At 38.1% G+C, this 16,602-nt stretch overlaps 1 protein-coding gene and 2 pseudogenes across 1 annotated transcript in view; 2 read left to right on the top strand and 1 right to left on the bottom strand.

Moving 5' to 3' along the window:
• The window catches only part of PIK3CB (phosphatidylinositol-4,5-bisphosphate 3-kinase catalytic subunit beta), a 154,995-nt gene extending 139,185 nt beyond the window's left edge, over positions 1–15,810 (bottom strand). The window contains exons 1-2 of the mRNA XM_090284267.1: positions 15,758–15,810; positions 9,588–9,687 (exon numbers count right to left, since the gene is read on the bottom strand). The gene's annotated coding sequence lies outside the window, so the exon portion shown is untranslated. The remainder of the gene's footprint in view (positions 1–9,587; positions 9,688–15,757) is intronic.
• Positions 2,822–3,288, top strand: LOC150005047 (small ribosomal subunit protein uS8 pseudogene; annotated as a pseudogene).
• On the top strand, positions 7,596–8,850 carry LOC150005046 (bifunctional phosphoribosylaminoimidazole carboxylase/phosphoribosylaminoimidazole succinocarboxamide synthetase pseudogene; annotated as a pseudogene).
• Positions 15,811–16,602: the final 792 nt, after the last annotated feature.

Here is a 16,602-nt window from a genome sequence, read left to right as displayed (position 1 = left end):
AAAAATATTTAGAAATATTTCATTGTATATATATGCCACAATGTAATTAACCGTTCTGTTGACAGACATTTGAATGGTTTAGACTTTTTGCTTTTATCAACATTATTATATCAATACAACTCTCTAGGTACATGTGAACAAGAATTTCTTTAAGGCATGCTTTAAACCTAGAAGTGAAATTGGTGGGTTATAGGATGTGCAAATTCCCAACTTTACCAAAAATGCCAAATTGTCTTCTAATTGTATCACTTTCTAATGCACCAGCAGTATATAAATTAATAACATATCCTCCCCAAACTCAGTAAAGTTAGATTTCTTAATTGGTAGCATTATAGAATGTAAAATGGTCTCATATTTGCTTGATTAAGTTGAAGAACTTTTCACATATTTATTAATTATCTATGTTCCTTTCTTCATAGATTTTGGCCATTATTATTGCGTTATCTTTTCTTATTAATTAATAAGTAGACTTTACATATTCAGGACCAGGACTGATGATATAACTTGCAGGCCCAATGTGAAATAAAACTTATTTGAAAAAATAATGAAAGAAAACTTCCCTAATTTGGATGTAGACATACAAGTCCAGGAAACACAGAGAGTCCCAAACAAGTTGGACCCAAAGAAGACCACACTAAGACACATTATAATTAAAATGCCAAAGGTTAAACATAAAGAGAGAATCTTAAAAGAAGAAAGAAAAAAGCAGAGAGTTACCTATAAAGGAGTTCCCACAAGACTGTCAGCTGATTTCTCAAAAGAAACTTTGCAGGCCAGAAGGGGCTGGCAAGAAGTATTCAAAGTGATGAAAAGCAAGGACCTACAACCACGATTATTCTATCCAGCAAAGCTATCATTCGGAATGGAAGGGCAGATGAAGTGCTTCCCAGACAAGGTAAAGCTAAAGGAGTTCATCATCACCAAGTCATTATTATATGAAATGTCAAATGGACTTACTTAAGAAAAAGATCAAAACTATGAACATTAAAATGACAACAAACTCACAAGTATCAACAAGTGAATCTAAAAAATAAAAACAAAACCCAACTAAGCAAACCAGAATAGGAACAGAATCATAGGTATGGGGATCATTTGGAGGGTTATCAGCTGGGAGGCGGGAGGGGGAGAAATGGGGAAATGGTGCAGGGATTAAGAAGCATAATCAGCTGGTACAAAATAGACAGGAGGAAGCTAAGAATAATATAGGAAAGGGTGAAGCCAAAGAACTTATATGCATAACCCATGGACATGAACTAAGGGGGGTGGGATTACTGGAGGGAAGGGGGGTACTGGGCAAAGGGGAAAAAACTGGAACTACTGTAACAACATAATAAAATATACTAAAAAGCAACAACAACAAAAAAAACTAACAAACAACTAGAACAGGAACAGAAGCATAGATATAAAGATCATATGGAGGGTTATCAGTGAGGAGAGGAAAGGGAGAGAATGGGGAAAAGGTGCAGGGATCAAGAAGCATAACTGGTAGGTACAAAATAGAGAGATGTTAACACGTTGCGTTCAGATGGCAAGAATTCTCGTCATTTGATCGCATAATTTTAAATTAAATAAGGTTATTTAAACATTCAGTAGTAATTTTGCATTTGCTTTTTTTTTATTAATTAAGGATAGTAGTAGCTTAATTGTTAATTTTGTGAAGTCATTTCATTAATATTAGCCATATAACCATATTTAAATCTTAAAAGCCTGCTGGAACAGAGGATTAAAAGGCATTTAAATACCCCAGCATGCAATGTGTTAAGAACAGTAAAGTAAACGGAGAAGCCAAAGAATTAATATGCATGACTCATGGACATGAACTAAGGAAGGTGAGCACTGCTAGAGGGAAGGGAGGTACTGGGCAGAGGGGGGTAAAGGAGAAAAAAAATGGGACAAATGTAATAGCATAATCAATAAAATATACTTAAAAAGTAAAAATAAAAATCTAAAAAGGGTTAAGATTGTGATAAATAAATAAATAAATAAAATGCAGGGCTGCTTATTCAAAAATTTTGAATTTCAAGAGTGACAGCTTAGCCTTAAAATAAGCATGAGGTCCTGTGAGTGCACAGATTGTATATCTATAAAGCAGCGCTGTTCAGGGTATAATTCTTTATTATATTTAGTATTTACTGTTTTTCCAAGTTTGTGATTTGTCTTTTCACTGAATGTATGGTATCTGTAGATGAACATTAATTTTAATGTAATCAAAACTATCATTTTTTTAGTTGACAGTTCTGTCTTCTTGAGAAAATCCTATAGTCTTCATAAAGTTTTATGGCTTTGCCTTTCCATTTGAGTTCTAAATCATGGGTGGTTTCCAAGGATCAGTGAGCTAGCTCACAGCCCCCTCCTCTCAGTTGTTATGTCCCATTCTCCACTCATAACATTTTATAGGATTTTATAACCTTTATGATAGCTGCATCCTAATCAATATCATTTGATTCATTTCTGGTCAAGCTCACTCAAATTGGACTGGAGTCTGTACTACATACCAAGTTTGGAATTATTTACATTTATCAGTAGTACTCCAAGTCAGAAATTTTTATTTTTTTTAGAATTTTACTTATTTACTTTTAGAGAGAGGGAAAGAGAGGAAGAAAGAGAAGAAGAGAAACAACAATGTGTGAGAGATGCATTGATTGCCCCTGGAATGCCCCCAGCCATGGACCTGGTCCACAACCCAGGTATGTGCCCTGACTGGGAATAAAACCCGCAATGTTGTGGTTCGCAGGCCGGTCCTCAATCCATTGAGTCACACCAGCCAAAGCCCAAGTCAAAAATTTTAATTAAAAAGTTCAAGTGTCCCCATAACTCCGTGGGCTCGCCCCTTCCGTCCTCTTTCCGCCATCTTTCTGTGCCGCCATAATGGTGCGCATGAATGTCCTGGCCGATGCTCTCAAGAGTATCAACAATGCTGAAAAGAGAGGCAAGCGCCAGGTTCTTATCAGGCCGTGCTCCAAAGTCATTGTCAGGTTTCTAACTGTGATGATGAAGCATGGCTACATTGGCGAATTTGAAATGATTGATGACCACAGAGCTGGGAAAATTGTTGTGAACCTCACAGGCAGGTTGAACAAGTGTGGAGTAATCAGCCCCAGATTTGATGTGCAACTCAAAGATCTGGAAAAATGGCAAAACAACCTGCTTCCATCCCGTCAGTTTGGTTTCATTGTACTGACAACCTCAGCGGGCATCATGGACCATGAAGAAGCAAGACGAAAACACACAGGAGGGAAAATCCTGGGATTCTTTTTCTAGGGATGTAATACATATGTGCAAATAAAACACCCCAATGGACAAAAAAAAAAAAAAAAAAAAAAAAAGCTCAAGTATCTAGTTAGAACAGTTTACATGTAAAAGAAGAGACAGCCCTGGCTGTCAAACCATATCAAACTGCTTCCTTTCCCAAAAGTAAGGGAGTCAGTCACAAAATTAACCAATTTGCTGGTACAGGATGTTGACAGTGGAGGAGGCTATGTTTGTGGGGGCAGAGATATATGGGAACTCGGTACTTCCTGCTCAATTTTGCTGTTAACCTAAAACTGCTCTAAAAAATAGTCTATTTAAAAAGAGAAAAAGAAAAGGCAATATTTTAATTGCAGGGGGAAAAAAGATTTGACACAGTATCAGCTAACAATGAATATTGCATTTATTATATATTGTTTACTGTTCTTGAACAGTCAACAAAATTGCTCTGATTTCACCAGATTTTTTAAAAAAATCATTCCTGAAGTTCCTAATAATGCTTTAGGTATAAACAATGTTATTAATGACCTAATATATGAAGATCCACTCTCACACTTCATTGTGGGTGGAGGGGAACAATTTACTAGAAGAAAAAAGTTCTAGACAAACAATAAATAGCCACTAAACTTTAAAGGAATGGAGGCAGGGGAAGAATTTCAAAAGCTCAAACTGAGAATTGCCCAAGACCAAACCAAACGCTTACATAAGTTCTATCTCTGGTCCCTGTTCAAGTAAAAGTACTTTTCTACAAAAACAAAATAAAAAAAACACTATGCCTCAATCATGTAGTTTATATTACATCAATTTTAAGATGGAGTTTTTTTCCACATTTTAACATCTGATATAGAAATGCATCTTAGAGTCGCTATCAGACAACAGGTATAATCTACAAGGTCACTGCCTACACATGTGAACTTAATTCTTTTTCTTGATGGCCTAATAAGACAACTACAACTCAGTAGTAGTTCAGTTCAAACCTTGAAAGGACCATTTGAGGTAAGAATAAATTTTTGTTGACACCTTCTGGTAAAAATTACCAAAGCACCCAGAATGAGTGTTGAGGCTTAACAAAAATCCATCTCATTACATCAAGACTTACGCAGTCTTCTGTTCATGTTATACTTGAATTAGAAAAAAATAAAATATAAAGATAACTTCATTTCTGCTTGAAAACTTCATGAACAGTCAAAGAGAAGAAAGTCTTTAAAATATGAATAGACTCTTAACCTCACTAATCAGAAAAATGCTAATTAAAACTACAGTGAGCCCTGAGTGGTGTGACTCAGTGGACTGAGCACAGGCCTGCAAACCAAAGGGTCACCGGTTCTATTCCCAGTCAGGGCACATACCCGGTTGCAGGCCAGGTCCCCAGCTGGGGATGCGTGAGAGGCAACCACGCATTGATGTTTCTCTCCCTTTCTCCCTCCCTTCCCCTCTCTCTAAAATCTTTAAAAAAGAAAACTATGAGCCCTGATTGGTGTGGTTCAGTTGGCTGGACAACATCCCACAAAGGATTGCTAGTTTGATTCCCAGTCAGGACATGCCTGGGTTGCAGGTTCGGTCCCTGGTCTGGGCATGTGCGGGAGGCAACAAGTAAATGTTTCTCTCTCATCTCAGATTGATTTTTCTCTCGCTCTTTCTCCCTCCCTTCCCTTCATAAATAAAAATCTTTTTTTTTTAATAAAAAATTAAAATAAAAACCTACAATGAGTCACCATTTCAACATGTCCACTTGGCAAAAAATCTCTATAAGCCATGATACTTCATAGGCCAGGCTGTGAAGAAATATACATACCTATCGACCATAACACTACCACGATGGTAATTATGTGAACTACACGAAGGACATATTAACCTTCTTGTGGTAAATATTTTGCAATATATACATGTATCAAATCATCACATTGGACACTTTAAACTTATATAATGTTATATATGTCAACTAAATCTCAAAGCTGGGGTTGGGAGAGAAATATACATTATCCCTTATTATTAGTAGGGGAGCATAGGTCCAAACTTAAGAGCAATTTGGCAACATCTCAAAATGACAAAGATATATAGCCTTTGAATAGCACTATCATATCTGGATTTATTCCATAATTATATACTTATATATGGGCTCCATTCTGGCCAATCAGGGCAGTACTTTTTGGACTGATCAAAGTGTGAGGATTTGGAGTCCTCATTTTTAAGAGGGCAGACAAATCAGGAACCAGGGGTGGAGACTTCTGTCTATAAAGGCAGTTCCTCTCTGGTTCAGAAAATGTACTGTTCTTTTTCCACCAAAGACTGAAGACTGAGTTTCCCCAACATCCAAGCTGTAACACAGAACATTTCTCAAGAACAGAGCTGTCTAGCCAGAGAAGGGACTGGCCCCAGGGTTGCCTCGCAGTCATGCTGTATCACAGTTGAGCTGAGTAAAGTTTCCTTCTTCACCACACCCCAAATTCGTTATTGTTGTTGGTGCTGAATCTATACCAATGACCATCAGTTGACAGTTCATAAAGTTTTTGTTTCAGCCTAGGTTTATAGTCAAAACTCTGTGTAATCGGTTTAGATTTTTAAATTCCCCCTTTCAACTTCATTGTTATTCTTAGGAAATCGAATTAGGCCCCCCCCCCTTTTTTTTAATCTCTGAACTTTTTATTGGCCTTCTGCCCTGCCAAGGGGTGCCCCACTTCTGCTGCCTTTACCACCTCAAAACTTTGGTGTTGTTGACCTCAGACACAACTCTGTCACCCACAATCCTACAGGTGGTGGTCTTTTGGATGGTTTGTATGGAGTGTCCACAGTCCAGGGCACCAACAAGATCAAAGTTCTCTCTTTCTTCCAGTAGGTGGTGGAAGGTGGCAATCTCAGCCTCCAGCTTGGCCTTGATTCAGCAGGGCCTCTTACTCCTGGGCCTGGTGCTGCCCCTCTGCTGGGTCTGGGCCAGCTCTGACTCCAGGTGCAGCAGGATCCCACTGAGCTGCTCCATCTGCACAGCATAGCATAGAGCCCAGGTTGATCTCCAAGGGCTGGACCATACTTCTCAGCTCTGTGAGTGTCATCTCAGCAGCTCCTATCTCAGCGGTCTGCGAGGTGACCACTGTGGTGCTCTCCTCAATCTGCTGGGACCAGTACTTGTCTAGCTCCTCTTCCAAGCCAGCTCGTCACAATGGGCTCAGATTTCTGCCATGATCTTGCTGAGGTCCTGAGATTTGGGGGCATCCAACTCCACAGTCAACCCAGAGTTGACAATCTGGTTTTGTAGACCATTTACTTCCTCTTCGTGTTTCTTCTTCACGAAGAGCAGCTCCTCCTTGAGAGCATCAGTCTGTCTCCAGCTGCGGCCAAGTGATATTGGTGTCATCAATGACCTTTTAGAGCCATCTCCATCTCATACTTGACTCTGAAGTAATCAGCAGCAAGATGGGCATTGTCAATCTGCAGAACGATGCAGGTATTGTCCACAAACTTGGCAACGATCTGAGCCCTCAGGTCCTCAGTGATCTTGAAATAATGCCCCCAGTCTCAGACCTGGGGTCTGTTCTTCTACAGGTATTCCCAGATTTTGCTCTCCAGTCTCTGATTATCAGCCTCCACAGGCTTCTCACCCACAACAGGTAGGAGGCCAGTCATTCATTCAGGCATTGCAGAGTCTTCTTGTTTTGGATGTCACTTATGCCTGCCAGACCACTGACCATCCCTGCAGCCAGGCCCCCAGATCCCCAATAGATGCCCAACTGCCCCTCATGCTGGTGGAGTGGGACACCAGGATTGAAGAGCTAAGTCCCCTGCACCTGCATAGACACTGGTCACAATGCTGACCAGCTGGACCCGGTACAGGACGATTGCATGGAGCCCTGGGTCCAGTAGTTTGTGAAGAAGCTAGGGCACAAGCTGTGCTGTTCGGGAGAAATGTGAAAATCCAAGACTCAGGTTCAAGTTGCCTAGATCCATTTTTGCCTATATTTCACTTGAGGTTTTTTCTCCCTATCTTGATAAATTTTATATATTTGTTTATGATTATGTGAAATATTAATATGGTTCTGAAAGTAGACCTATACATAAAGATATGCTCAGAAAAGCATCCCTCTCTCCATCCGTACTATTTCATTTCTATCCTCTGAATTTATGCATTGCTGCCGTCCAAATCCTGTAGGGAAACCAGTATCATTGATTTCTGGTTATCCTTCCTGTGTATGTTTTTGCACAAATGTGCAAATACAGATCTATATTCTTGGTTTTCTTCTTTTCTTACCTAGAAAGCAGTACACTGTAGTTACTCTTTTGTACTCAATAATATATTTCTCGACTCCTCTTTTCCAAAGTCCTATGTCTCTTCCAAAGTCCTATGTCTTCCAAGTTCAGTCACTGCCCCTAGCCCACCCAGGATAATGGCAACAGCTGAGGTACTGAACACTGGTTAAAAAAAAAAAAAGTCTATGAGTGTAAAACAAATGAAGTCTATGAATTGTTAGATAGTCCAGGAAAAGTTCTCCTGCAGTACAAGGCCAGATTATAACAGCAAATGCAGCCAGAAAGAATCTCCTGGAAGGAAAAGCTACAACCTCAAATAAAATTACTAGTTGTATTTTTCAGTTGTTATAGGAGGCAGGTATCACAAATGTTTCACCAAAAAATGTGGGGTGACAGCTTTTATTGCACCTAAGTGTAAAATGATTCCAAATGAATGGGTTTGTGGAAAAGCAGCAACTGTTTCTTTCCTCAAAAGAATACTGTTGTCAAGGAAGGGTATAAATTTTACCCTCCTAAAGTGATGTTTTTTAAAGATTATGTCAATAATGATCCACAGTGGTCTGAGGAACAGCTCATTGCTACAAAATTTTGCTTTGCTGGGCTTGTGGATATCATGAGTCATGCAACACAGGCTATTTTTGAGATATTGGAGAAATCCTGGTTGCCTCGGGACTGTACCCTGGTTGATATGGAGACTGAATTCGGTGTTGATGTCACCACCAAATACATTATTCTTGCTTATGTTATTGATGATTCCTGGAGATTCTGGGTATCAAGAGATCAAAGCAGACAGAAAGATAATCAGTCATATTGTGACCTTAAGGAAGTAACTCCTAAAGGGCTCTAGACAGTAAAGCAAAATTTTGAGTGGGTTGTTGAAAAAGTAGGGTTGCTTCTGAAACCAGGAAGTCAGTGCAGGGCTATAGTATTTGAAGGGATCAACTTCTGATCTTTGTCACTGTGAAAAAAATCAAGCTTGTAGAAATTCTGGCATCCATGTGAACTTCAGGTAACATCTGCCCATAAAGGACCATATGAAATTCTGAGGATTAAAGCTAAGTATAAAGGGGATGGCAATCCTATCGTATTTGTGGCAGTGGCAGGCAGAAGCAATGGTTTAGGACCAGTGTTGTCCACTTATCAGTTGTTCTCCCCTCAGTCCGGACTGGGGAATTCAGCCTGTGTGGTCTTCTCTTCAACTACTTCAATCATCCTTTCTCCAGAAGGATTAGCTCAATTTGTTGCTCAGATATTTTGTTAAACAACCATTTGGTATGGGTCAAACTGTGAGCAACTACATTGAATATGTGGATTTCCTTAAAGCAGGCTAACAAGAAAATCCGAGAGGGAAATTTATAGAAAGAACATCATTGCATTTTTTTTAGGAGAAAAACTATAAATTTCTTGTATCTGCAGGGCAAAAAATCAAGCAAGATGAAAAGATTTTAAATCAATCAGAGAAAACAAAATTTATTACTGAATGAAAAAACGATGTCTCATTAACACTATGTTCTGGAAATTACACTGTATATCAGTTCATAGAGATTTTCATTATTATTTTATCTCTGCACTGTACTTCATTGGTAGATGTACCATAGCTTATGGGTACTTAAGACTGTTTCCAATATTTTTACAATGCTACAATGTAAGCTATTGATATCCTCCTGTCCTGTTCCCTCTCAAACACCATCTCAGCCAAAAACAAACAAAAAACTGGCTCTACGTCCAAAACATACCAAACTCACCCAACACTCCCACTGTCCCTGCCAACCTCAGTCTAAGCCATTACCAGCATTTCTTGACTGCTTCGCTCCAACGCCATCCTAATCAGCTTTACTGCCTCCAGTCTAGCATCTCTACAATTCTTCTGTGCCAGAGGGACCAGAATGTACCCTGTACAGCAAAAATCAGATCACTCCAATTCCTTGCTTAAGACCTTTGGAAAGCTTTCCACTCTGAGTTTCAACTATGACCTATGAAGACCCTATGTGATCTGGAATCTGTCTAACTCTGACCTACTTTCCACTCTCTTCCTCATTCACTACTCTCTAGCCATACTAGTTTTGCTATCCATTCATCACACACTTTGTTCCTACCTTAAGGCTTCTGTACTTGCTGTTCTTTGAGCTTGGAATGTTCTGCTCCAGGTCATCAGCCACCTTCTTTTTTCTTTTTTTTTAAATATATATTTATTTACTTAGAGAGAGGGAAAGGGAGGGAGAAAGAGAAGATAAACATCAACATGAGAGAGAAACATCAATTGGGTTGCCTGTAATACGCACCCAGACTAAGGACCAAACCTGCAACCTAGGCATGTGCCCTGACCCAGTATCGAACCCAAAACCTTTTGGCCATACTGGCCAGGGCTCATCAGCCACCTTCTAACATTCAAGTCTCAACTCAAAAGTAACTTCTTTTAAAAGGGTTGCTGTGTATCACTACAGATGAGATAGTAACTTGGATCATTCTTGAGGACAAAAAAAAAGGGGGGGGGGGTGTTCTACAGAAAGTAACACAGACTGATCTAATCATAAATTCCTAACATGTGTAGTCATGCTGAAGGCATATAACTTCGTTAGTAAACAGTTTATCTTTGCTTTAAGCAAGTCCTGTCCATTTCTTCTGTATATCTAGATTAACATACCTCCGAAATGCCTCTTTCCAGACCCCTTAGAAGCAAAAAAAATCACTCTTGAGAGTATATAATCTTATAATCCTGTTAACTATCCCGTAATTCAACTTCTACCTTGCTTTCTCCCACCTTCCAGTAATCTTCCTTCCTTCCCTCTTTAATTCCAAATGCATAAGAGAAGCTGCAAACTCATTCTAAAAGCAGTTTTCTCAGTCTATTGAGATCTTGCTTCCAGGAGGATCCTCTGTCTGGCTCAAATAAGTTTTTTATTTATTTTTATTTATTTATTTTTAGAGAAGGGGGAAGGGAGGAAGAAACAGAGGGCGAGATACATTGATTAGCTGCACATCCTCCTAACCAGGACCAGCCAGCAACCCAGGGGTGTGCCCTGACTGAGAATCAAACCCTCGACTTTCTGTTTTGCAGGATGATGCCCAACCCACTGAGCCACACCAGTCAGTGCTCAAATAAAGTTTTATAAAAATTCTCTACAGGCTTGGAAGTTTATACATTGACATTCTCTATCACTTTATCATCTTCATAATAAGTATTAGTAATTACAATTCTGGTTTATTATTTACATGTTTGTCTTCCGCTGGGAAATAAGGAAAGTCTTGAGAACAGTTTTTAATCCATACAACTTTAAGTATTATTTTTTAAACTTTTCTGTAAGTCTAAAATTACTTCAAATAATTTTCCATGGAATTGTCTATTCTGGACATTTTTATAAATGGAATCATAATACATCATCTTCTGTGACTAGCCTATTTCATTTAGCATAATATTTTCAAGCTCATCCTTTCATGTTGTAGCATGTACAAGAACTGCATTCATTTTTAAGGCTTAAAATTATTCCATTGTATGAATGAACTGAATTTTTTTATCCATTTACCAGTTGATGGACATTTGTGATGTTTACACTTTTGGACTATTATAAGTAAATGCTGCTTTGAACATTCATGTATCATTTTCTTGTATGGACATGTGTTTCAATTCTCTTGGGTATATATACCCAGGAGTGGAATTGCTAGGTCATATGGTAACTCTATGTTTAACTTTTTGAGGACTTGACAGACTGCTTTTCCAAAGTAAGCTATGCTATTTTACAATACAACTAGCAATATATGAGGCTTCCAACCCAACATGCAAAACTTCTTATTGTCCATCTTTTGGTTATAGCCATCCTAGTGATATGAAGTGGTATCTCATTATGGTTTTGATATGCATTTCCCTAATGATTAATGATGTTGAGCAATTGATCATATGATTATTTATTTGTATATCTTCCTTGGAGAATGTTTATTTAAATACACTGCCAATTTTTAAACTGGATTATTGAAATCTTTATTATTAACTTGTAAATGTTCTTTATATTTATATATATGCCTTATTTGATATATGCATTACTAACATTTTCTCACTGGCCCTCTATTTGAATATTAGGGTCTGCATTTAACTATCAACCTAACTTCCACGTTCAGAAGAAAGTCTCTGTTAGTATCAGCTTATAACCATCACCAGCACATTAAGAACAATTTACAATAATTTGATATCAATGACAAGTGGTTACTTGAAATCTACATTTTACAGGAAATACAATAACTTCATTTAGGTAGTATGAGGACTTGAAGTCACAGATCACTCATGTTGTCAATGCTAAAACAGTACTGTACAGAATGCCCTTTAATATACAAAAGGCTGACTGCCAATTTAACAAATCACACAAAATCAGAAACACAATCTTCTAACCTCTTTATATTTAAAAATACGTACTTATATAGTAAAATAGCTTCCAACAGTACTTCATAAGGGTAGAAATTACCCATTTTAGAACCTTGTTGATTCTAACTATAAGAGCTGGACCAAACTTCCCAGTCAGGCATACAAGGCCTCCTGTGATCTACTTCTTCCTACTTATTATCTTCTGTAATTACCTTCCACTTTACATTCCAGCTGACAGTTATTTAAACACCTGTGATTAAGCCCTGGTATCATCTCATACAAGAATACTTCCTAGACCACCTCTCTCCCAAGATACAGTTTGGAATTTCTATTCCAGTGGTTCTCAACCTTTCTGGTTTCAGGACCCCTCCACACTCTTAAAAATTATTGAAGACTCAAAAGCTCTTATCTATGTAGGTTATATCTATTAATATCTACTAAATTTGCAATTAAAACTATATATTTAAAAATATTTATTTATGTGCCTGACCAGCATGGCTCAGATGGTTGAACATTGTCCTGAAAAACAAAAAGTCAGAGATTCAATTCCCAGTCAGGGCCCATCTCTGGTTTATGGGTGGTCCTCAGTTGGGGTGCATGTGAGAGGCAACCAATCAATGTTTGTCGCCCTCTCTTTCTCCCTCCCTTCCCCTCTCAATTGAATTTATTTATTTATTTATTCATCCGTTCATTCATTCATTCATTCATGTAGAAAACAAGCCTACTAAGTATTTAACTCATTTTATTTTTAAGCATACTTTTAGTTTTCAAAACTATATTTTTCAAAACAAAACCTTCGGTGACAAAAGTGATACTATTTTACATTTCTGCAAATCTCCTTAATGTCAAGCTTAACAGAAGACAACAAATCCTCATCTGTTTCTATATTCAATCTATTGTGATGATCACAAGTTATATACTGCCTCTGAACAACTCCATCATATATTTATAAGCAAAAAAGGGCAAATAATGTGTGATGTTATGAAAATAGTTTTGACCTTGCAGATGTCTGACAAAGAGCTCAAGGACCTCCAGGAATCTCCAGAACATACTGTGAGAACCAATGCTTCATTCTTTGCTCCCACAATGCTCTGGATATGCTCTATCATTTGGATTTACCTTCACACAGTATGTGAGCTACCTGTTAGTCTCTCTTAAAGTTTCTGAAAGCGATGAGCCATAAGCTTTCTTCAACTTTGCATCCCTGTACCTCACAAAGCATACAGCATATATCCTCTCAATAAATGTTCCATGGATAAAATAGTAAGTATTGGGAAATGTTCACACACCCTAATATAGAAAGGTATATGTAAATGAATCAATTAACCCACAGTCAATTCTTTAGCTAATAGAAATGTATAAAAGAAAATCTTATGATAAATTGGTAGTAATGCCAAAAGTAGAATAAAGAATACATTCAGACCTGGCTTAACCACACTAGATTAGACCTTTTCAAAGTTCAGCCCTGAGGGAACACGGAAAGCAGATCCTTAAAAAATCTTAGACTGTAAACAAACACCCACAGCTCCAGTCTTCTGACTAAATAAAAGTATCCACCTCTGCAACAAGACAATTACACCAGTGTTTGGAAAAAAAAATGGCTGGGTGGGGAGAGGGAGAGTTGGTATCAAGGTAGGGAGAGTGCCAGTGACTAATAACTAGAATCAAACAGGTATTCTCAGCTTATGAATTTCTTGAAATTTTGTGAATTGTACTAGAATATTAAAAATATTTTCCTGCCTTTATTTGCCTTGTTTTTCAAACAATGCCTTTTATTTCTATGAATGAACATTACCCTCCCAATCCAATTAAACACCAACATCATAACATTATTGAAGATAGGACACATATTTGTCTCTTACACCTAGTCCAGTGTCTTGACGTTCAAGCAATATGTCTAGGTTTGCTGGTTAACTGGATATCTGAAGAGGTATGTGTGCCACGGGAAAAGAAATATATACTTTTGCAGTAAGGCCTGGGATAGGTTGGGGTAGAATGGCACACTCACCAAGAGTAGGTAAGAAAAGCTCTTGGAACAATTCTTAGAAGTGAAGGCATAACTGAATACAGAGCTAAAGTTGCCTGGGATTCAAAGGGAGCCACTACAGCCTGCACACCCCAGATGGCTGCCTTCTCTAGGTCTCCACTCTCAGTTGTAAAGTGAAGTTCTAAAATGCAGAGGCTCTCTGATACAATTTTCAGGACATCTATGTTGCCCGGGATAGTCCCAACCCCATGGCAGAACAAATCTGACATTCCAAAGGTCTGAATTTTGACCAAAGCCAGTGCACTAAAATTCCACATTGTATTGGCAGAACATTTAATTACTATTAAATAACTACAACATACAGGTTAATACTGTTGACAGATTTTCTAGATAGGGAAATAGGAACAGAAATAACCTGACCTCTTAAAGAAAAAAGCCGTGTGAATATTTTTGGGAATGATAGCCATTAAAATAATTTCCTAGCTCCTATTATGTTTTATAAAGGATCACTTAAACTTTTAGTGGTTAAAATCACAACATATTTTTCACTGACAGCACAACTTGTAAATACAGCACCATAGAAAGACATTCACTTTGGCATATCCTTAGAACAAGGTTCACAGAACCATAATCATGTCATGGTTTAGAAAAGAGGATTTTCACACTGGCTGGCATGGCTCAGTGGATTGGATGCTGACCTGCGAAAGAAAGGCTCTCTGGTTCGATTTCCAGTCAGGGCACAAGCCTGGGTTGCAGGTCAGGTCCCAGGTTGGGGACGTACGAGAGACAACCACACATTGATGTTTCTCTTCCTCTTTCTCCCTCCCTTCCCCTCTCTCTAAAAATAAATTAATAAAATCTCTTGAAAAAAGAAAACGGGATTTTCTTGTGAAAGGGAGAGAAACTATTATCCATTATGTTCACTAAAAGTTCACTATATTTTCACCCTGGCTGATGTACCTCAGTGGATTGAGTGCTGGTCTGCAAATCAAACAGTTGCCAATTCAATTCCCAATCAGGGAACATGCCTGAGTTGTGGGCCAGGTCTCCCAGTTGGGGGTGTCAAGAGGCAACCAATCAATTTATCTCTCACACATCAATGTTTCTCTCCCTCTCTTTCTCCCTCCCTTACCCTCTCTCTAAAAGTAAACAAATAAAATCTTAAAATAAAATAAAATTTCACTATATTCTCAATTTTGTTCATTTCTCATGCTACCTATTCAAAAAGCCTTCTGTGACCTTTAGATTATGTTTATTATTCTCATTTGATATTCTCACTATCTGTTAAGAACATCCCTACAAAATAAGCTAAAATCTGGTCAATAAATGCAAAACACACAACTCCTTAAGAATTCTTAATTTCTGTAATCTTTTTCTTAGGCACAGTGATAGCAGCCTTTAAAACTCAAGTGTAAAAATTAGCATTAGAAAGTCCACTTCTGCCCTGGCTGGTGTGGCTCAGTGGACTGAGCACCAGCCTGCAAACAGAAGAGTTGCTGGTTCCGTTCCCAGTTGGGGTGCATGCCTGGGTTGTGGGCTTGGTTCCCAGTTGGCAGCGTGCGAACTGATAATCAATCAATGTTCCTCTCGCACATTGATGTTTCTCTCCTTCTCTTTCTCCCTGTCTTTCCCTCTCTAAAAGTAAATGAATAGAATCTTTAACAAAGAAGAAAAAAGAAAAAGAAAGTCCACTTCCCATTTTAAAAGGATTCTTCCATACACACACACAAATTAGGATTTCCTTAATTAGATCAGCAGAGCAACAGTTTCTGTACAGATTAAGAGAATGTTATGTTAACACACAATTATAAACACGTCAGTGGTTTTTCTATAAAATCTTCAGTGATTTTTTTTTTCAGACTTGAAACATTACAGAGAACTATCACTGTTAGTTACTCAGCCACATAATAACTAAACATGCTCACCAGAAAGGAGTCCCAGGAATGACTGAGTTGACACCCCATCTGGTCAAGGCTGGGTCTGAAAAAAAAGGGAGGCCCTGAATTTCAGGGAACCAGTAAACCAGGAAAACAAGCTGACTGGCCAGAGGTGACAACTGCACATGGTTTATGTTGAACACCATCGTCAAAACACAAGAAACTGGGACATCACAGGCATCTGTAGAAAGATAACTAAATGCTTACGCTTTACAATAAACTTCTGTATTTTTAAGCTTTATAGTATGCACAAGCATTCCACAGCTCCTACAGCTTTGTGGAAGTGTCCTCTAATACATAAATTATATGCATACATATAGATGTGTTAACTACTTATTATGAATGTGAGTCATTTATTGCAGTATGTCAATTTACCTTCATTGTTTATTTCACTGGTCATAATCCATATTTTGGATGATACAGAATCTGAATCAAATGTTTCAAAGTAAAATCTAAATTTTTTTTTTTCAGTACTTGTAATGGCAAAAGACTGTAAACTCAAAGTCCATCAACAGGGGACTGGTTAGGTACATATGGTACATCCACATAATGTAATGTTCTGCAGCTACTTTTGAATTTTGAATCATGGGAATGTATTACCTTTTACCTGATAAAAAAAAAACAACAATTAGATGCATCTTGAAGCATCTAATTCCTCTACTTACCTCACCTGCTAGCATTCTCAATCCCTTCCTACTAACTGAATCTTTTACCTCTGGCTCCAAAAACACACACCTCACTTGTTCCTTCTCCCTTTCTTCTTATTCTTTTCTTCTTCCCTCAGCCAAGACTATCTCCATTCATCTCTCCCCAGTAGCTCCCTTACTGCCTAC

This window comes from Furipterus horrens, unplaced genomic scaffold (assembly GCF_987537825.1).
Source record: "Furipterus horrens unplaced genomic scaffold, mFurHor1.1.pri manual_scaffold_7, whole genome shotgun sequence".
In the NCBI taxonomy this organism is placed as follows: Eukaryota; Metazoa; Chordata; class Mammalia; order Chiroptera; family Furipteridae; genus Furipterus; species Furipterus horrens.
Note: the sequence above shows the minus strand (reverse complement) of the source record. Positions and strands in the feature narration are given on the sequence as shown.